This window comes from Petaurus breviceps, unplaced genomic scaffold (assembly GCF_028583685.1).
Source record: "Petaurus breviceps papuanus isolate PSGF00001 unplaced genomic scaffold, PetGlider_PUasm1.0 90847, whole genome shotgun sequence".
NCBI lineage: Eukaryota > Metazoa > Chordata > Mammalia > Diprotodontia > Petauridae > Petaurus > Petaurus breviceps.
Window position 1 is genome coordinate 27694393 of NW_027187360.1, and position 6489 is coordinate 27700881.

The 6489-nt window shown below is 42.4% G+C and overlaps 1 protein-coding gene across 1 annotated transcript in view; it reads right to left on the reverse strand.

Moving 5' to 3' along the window:
- The window catches only part of EXD3 (exonuclease 3'-5' domain containing 3), a 206438-nt gene that overhangs the window by 96826 nt on the left and 103123 nt on the right, over positions 1 to 6489 (reverse strand). The window lies entirely within an intron of this gene.

The window sequence follows — 6489 nt, forward strand, 5'->3', positions numbered from 1 at the left end:
ATTAAATAAGCTCATCTCATGCAATCTTTCCCCAGTAATATCAGAATGTCATTTTTGTCTCAGTGAGCTACCCTTTAGTTGCAGATTATGGAACATCATGAGAGCTCCAAAAAATTAAAATTGTTGGTGATTAAAAAGGCAATAGAAAAATGCATGGCAGAGTAAGTATATATTAGCAAATAACAAAGACTTTTGTGCAAGAAGTAACCTAAAAGGTAATGTCAAAGTAATGTATGAAGAGAAAAGGAGGTGGTCCAGAAATAAGTGTGAAACAACAGATGGACACCAAAAATGCTGTTCTGGGACCTTCAAAATGCCCAAAACAACCAGAGGAAGATTTTCAGCTAACTCCTCTATGAAGGATTTATGAAAGTACATTTTGGGAGTCATAAAGAATGAACAGGTATTGGGGGGGTGGAGGGGAAAGGAGAGATGGCATATTTTGAATTGCCTTGGTAAAAAAATGTACCCAGCAATATATAGAAGAAATCATCTATCCATCAAAGTACTTAAGTACAAATGTATTTAGACAATATTTTAAGGTTTACAAAGTGCTTTACAAGGAACCTTGGCTCTCACTAGTAATATCAAGCTTCTGAACTGGGTTACCATCTAGCCCTAGAGGAGTACTCAAAGAAAGTTTTCTCCAGAGATCCTACCCAGTGTTTGCTATATCAGCTAGTACTTCCTGGTCTTCTGTCCTTTCTGGCAAGTCACCATTCTGACTGCAGGAACACAATGACTATACTAACACTGGGCAGAAACCTTGTCTTATGCAATCACTGTATCTCCTTTATTATTTAGTATAGTGCTGTACAGCCAGTCAGTCAGTAAACATTTAGTAAGCACCTACTACACACCTGGCACTGTGTTAAGTGCTGGGGATACAAAAAAGGGCAAAAGATGGCGCCTGCCCTCAAAGGCCTGCAGTCAAATGGGGAAGACAAGAAGCAAACCAATATGTACAGATAAGCTATATACAGGATAAATAGGAAATAACTGGGAGGAAAGCCAGTAGAATTAAGAAGGGTTTAAAGAGGCTTTCTTTAGAAGGTGGCATTTTAGTTGGGATCTAAAGGAAGCCAGGGAAGTCAGAGTCATAGTTGAGGAGGAAGAGCATTCTAGGCATGGTGCACATCCAGAGAGAATGCCTGGAGCAGAGATGGAGTGTCTTGTTTGTGAAACAGCCAAGAGGTCATTGTCACTGGATCAAAGAATCTGTGTTGAGGTATACGGTGTAAGAAGACTAGAAAGGTAGGAGGGAGCTAGGTTATGGGCTTTGAATACCAGAGGATTTTCTATTTGATTCTGGAGTTGTTGGGGAGTCACTGGAGTTTAGAGAGAGAGAGGAGAGTATGTGTGTGCGACATGATTGGACTTTAGATAGGAGTGGGGAGAGACTTGAGGCAGACAATCCCAAGAGCAGGCTACTTTGATTGTTCAAGTGTGAGATGATGATGGTCCTGCACTAAAGGGGTGGCATATTTGAAGGAATGTTGAGGAACTGGGAGGATGGTGTTTCCCTTGATAGTAATAGGGAAGATGGGAAGTTTTAAGGGGAAAGATATTGAATTCAATTTTGGACACACTGAGTTTAAGATGTATACTGGACTTCCAGCAGTTTGACATGTCCTATAGGAAGTTGGAGATGAGAGACTGGAAGTCAGCAGATAAGATTGAGGAAGGAAGGCTAGATTTGTGAATCATTAACATAGAGATGGTAATTAAATCCATGGGAGCTGATGAGATCACAAAATGAAGTAGAATAGAGGAAGAAGAGGAGAAGGCCCAGGACAGAACCCTGAAAGACACCTACAGTTTAGAGGGCATGATCTGGATGAGGGTCTAGCAAGGGAGACAGAGGACAGATCTAATGGACAGGAAGAGTACAGTGTCCCAAAAGCCTAGAGAGAACAGAATATCAAGGAGAAGAGGGTGTCAAAGGTTGCAGATCGGTTAAAGAGAATGAGGATTGAGAAAAGTTCATTGGATTTGGTAATTAAGAGATCACTGGTAACTTTGGAAAGAGCAGTCTCAGTGGAATGATAAAGCTGTAAACTGGATTATAAGGAGTTAAGAGAGTGAGAGGAGAGAAAGTGGAGGTGTCTATTGTAGATGGCTTTTTCAAGGAGTTTAGCCACAGAATGCAGGAAGAATATAGGAAGATAGTGGTGATAGAAGGATTAAGACACGGTTTTTTGAAGATGGGGTGGGGGAGGCATGGGCATGTTTGTAGGCAGTAGGGAAGAAGTCAGTAGACAGGGAAAGATTGAAAATAAGTAACAGTGGAGATAACAGATGGAGCAATCTGTTGGAGGAGACAGGATGGAATAGGATTACCTATGTAGGGATGGGGTTAGTCACAGTAAAATGTGAAGGCATCTTTCCTGTGAAACAGGGGTAAAGAAAAAGAGAGTGGTAGAAGCCATATGAATAAAATGATTTTAGAAAAAGAGAAGGGGGAGCTCATGGTAAATGGGAAATTTTTTCTTTAAGATATGAGGTAAGGTTCTCAGCTGAGAAGGTGGGGAAAGGGGAGCCATGGGAAGTTTTCTGTGGAGAGTAGGATAGTGAATTCATAAGGGAGATACAGTAGGATTGCCTAGTAGCAAATGACACTTTGTAACATAAATCAGAATGGTTGTGTGATTTTCTCTACTTTTGCTTAGCAGTGTGAATGTAGGAGTGAAGGCAGTGGATGGTGGGAGTGATCCAAAGCTAATGAGGATTGGTAGGGTGCAATCAGCAATATGAAAAGGGGACAGGAACTCAAAGGGAAAAGGGCAGTGTTGATCTGAACTAGTTCACCAAAGAGTCAAGATGAAGAATAGAATGGCTAGTTTAGGGGTGAGGGCCTGGAAGAGAACCAAAGGGTCAAGGGTTGAGGGTTTGGTAAGTGAAGACAGAGAGAGAGGAAGAAATCCAATAGATTATGGTCAGAGAGAGTGATTTTGGATTTTTTTTTTTTTTTGCTTTTTAGAGGGAGGAGGGCTGGGCAGTTAGGGTTAAGTGACTTGCCCAAGGTCACACAGCTAGTACGTGTTAAGTGTCTGAGGCTGGATTTGAACTCAGGTCCTCCTGACTCCAGGACTGGTGCTCTATTCACTGTGCCACCTAGCTGCCCTGATTTTGGAATTTTTGAACGTGAAAGTGGTACATCTGTGGGAGATGGCAATTTCAAAGTCATAATCATATTATGTATGGTTGAGGTAGGGTGGAAAAGTAGCTCATGAAAAGTGAGTAGGTTAAGGAACTTAGTGGTTAGGGTATTTGAGAGAGAATCAGTATGTATGCTGAAGTCCCCAAGAATGAGGGTGGTAGTTGGGAAGGTCAGAAAAATTGTGAGCCAGGTACTGTAGTCACTGAGAAAGGAAGGGGAATGAGTTAGACAACAGTTACTAGGATTTTGACTGGGTGGTACAGATGAATTGCATGAACTCAATCAAAATTCTGATAGCTGCAAAGGGTGGCCAGGGAGTCTGTGTCATCAAGAAGCATCCAAGTCTCAGTGAGAGCCAGCAGATGGAAGGAATGGCAAAGATTTAAGATGAAAGCAAGTTTGTTTCCTATGGAATAAACACTCCAGAGAGCACGGGTAGAGGGGAACACTGAGTGGGCTGGGGGGATGTGGGTGGGTCAGGGGTGCTATGAGGAGGTTAAAAAAACGGCATCAATAAAAACTGGAAAAAAAAAAAGTGGGAGTGGGATATAAAAGATACAACACACTGCACTTTACCAAACACATCCATGGCCATAGTTATCAACATCACTATTGGTAGGGAAGCAATGAAATCATCTTGTGTGTGTATAATATATTCCTTGCTAGTCTGGGCTGCTTTCCTCTGAAGATTTAGGTCTGGTATTAGCAAGATCAGGTTTATAGTTTCAATTCCTATATGGCCCATATTTCTCAGTACTCTGGGAGAGAACTCTGTTCTTTGGTTGCAAACTGGTCCCCTAATTGCAGCCAGTCATCTCACAAATTGATGCTGTTGGTACCTAAGAGGGCAGGGTATGAGAGAGCTGTTCAGTGCTATTCTTTCTTACTATTGAAGACACATCTCAGTGTTGGGTCAGCTCAATAGGTAAAGACAGCCCTCTGGCTGTTTTCTTTGTGCACCTCTCAGTGTCTCCAGGCAGTGGATTCTCACTGTTGGGGCTAGCCTAGGCACATGGAACACTCATTGGCTGGGAAGACTTCACCAGTGAGAGAGCTCCCCCCACAAAGAGTCAAAAAAATCCCAGGAGTCGTTCTGTGAGAACATTCTCAGAGGGCAGCGCACTTTGTATTTGAAATAATTTTCCATTCCATTTATATATATAACAGGAGGCAGCTCTGGGGTCCCAGTTTTCCAGGATTTCATTTCTCTGCTGAAGGATGACCCCATGTCATCTGCCCTAAGAATAACAGACAAAATTTCCAGGGAAAATGCAGAAGAGAGGAAAACCATGCCCTCCCAGTGCCCCTGGGGCTGCTTGGCCAGTGGCTCTACACGCTGGGGCAGAACAGGCCCAACTTGGTGCACAGTGTTGGCTCTGCAGCAATCCTTCATTTCAATCCCTGATCCCTCAAATCTCAGGGAGGGAGATGGGAGTCCTAGGGGGCTATTGTAAAGTATTTCCAAGACAGAGGTATCTTAGAGTGGGTGGACACACCTTACCATTTGGAGGTAACCAACCATCTCAGAAACATGTACTAATGGATTGAGACTTAAAGGAATCTCCTTCAAGCCTTGATTCTCATGCTGGAAAGTCTGTGGCCAGAAATAACAAAAGCATGAAGGTAGCTGTAGTTGTGTTAACACCTTCATATTGGATTTTCTTAACTTATATTTAAAATCTTCTTGGATTACTTGGAAGGCCTCTGGGCAGAGAGCTGCTTCAAACTCTAATACTCATACATTTAGCTAGGCAGAACAGTAGATACCATGTTTCCCCGATAATAAGACACTGTCTTATTAATTTTTTTGGACAGAAAAACACCAGAGGGCTTATTTTCAGGGGAGGGCTTATTTTAATGAACATTGACAGCAATTTGGTGATTACAAGCAAATTGTAATTACAGTGATTACAAGCAAATCACTGGGGAAGAACAGGATGACGCGCTCACTGCTGCAGCTCTGATTGGATGCAGCTCGGAGCGCGGCGTGCGTTTCACTGGGGGGGGGAACGGTACATACAGAGGGTACCGTAATGTAGCGTGTAGCGCAGGGGATCACCTTCACTACAGTAGCAATCTCAATAGGGCTTATTTTCGGGGGAGATCTTAGTTTAGAGGAATCTTACACAGTAAGGGGAGGGCTTATTTTCGGGATAGGTCTTATTATCGGGGAAACACGGTAGAGCACTGGGCCTAGAAGCAGGAATACCTGAGTTAAAATCCAGCCTCAGATACTTAACTAGCTGACAAGTAACTAGTAACTGACTAACTTACCAGTGACCTAATTGGGCAAGTCACTTAACCTCTTTCAGCCTCAGTTTCCTCATATGTAAAATGAGGATAATAATAGTACCTCCCTCCCAGGGCTAGATATAATTCTTATAAGTAAAGTACTTTAGAAACCTTAATGTATTATACAAATGCTGGCTATTATTAGCTCTGTGGCTTTTAAAGTTTACAAAGTGTTTACTTCACAGCATCTAGTTAATCAACAAAAATTAAGTGCCTACTATTTGCAAGCCACTGAATTATGAGACTTGCTTGAGGCCACACACAGCGGACACGGTTCAAAGCCTGATTTGAACCCAAGAATCCTGACTCCAGGCCTGGCATTCTTTCCACTATCATGTGCTGCCTTGCCTAATAACAAAGCTAGCTGTCATTTGAGACGTCCGTAGAAGGCTTTTTGTCTGACCCACTCTCAGTGTGGTGCAGTAGAAAAGTGATGATCTGGACGTAGAGGATGAAGGTTGGAAACCCAGTTTTGCCCCTAATTACCAATGTGACCTTGGACAAATCACTTCCCCTCTCTGGGCCTCAGTTTCCTCTTCTGGAAAATGTATCAGATCATTGTCTGGCCCTAAATATAAGCCTCTCTATTTCAGGATGAACTCCATCCCCTGACCTCCTTTTTTTCACACTCCCTTAGGCTTCATATACTTTGTATAGGACTTTAAATTGCTAATTAATATCTTATAATAATTAATAACACAAGATAATAGAATTATAGATTTAGAGCTAAGAAGGTCTTTAGAGGTCATCCTGCCTATCTCATCATTTCATAGATTAAGAAGCAGGCCCAGTGAGGTTAAGTGATTTATCCAAGGTCACATAGGTATTAAGTGACAGAACTGGGATTTGAATTCAGGCTCTCTGACTCAACAATTCTCTTTCCATTTAACCATATTCCCTATGCTGCTTTGTTTTTGTTTTGCTTTTTGGAGGGGGGAAGGCAGGGCAATTGGGGTTAAGTGACTTGCCCAAGGTCACATGGCTAGTAAGTGTTAAGTGTCTGAGGCTGGATTTTAACTCAGGTCCTCCTGACTCCA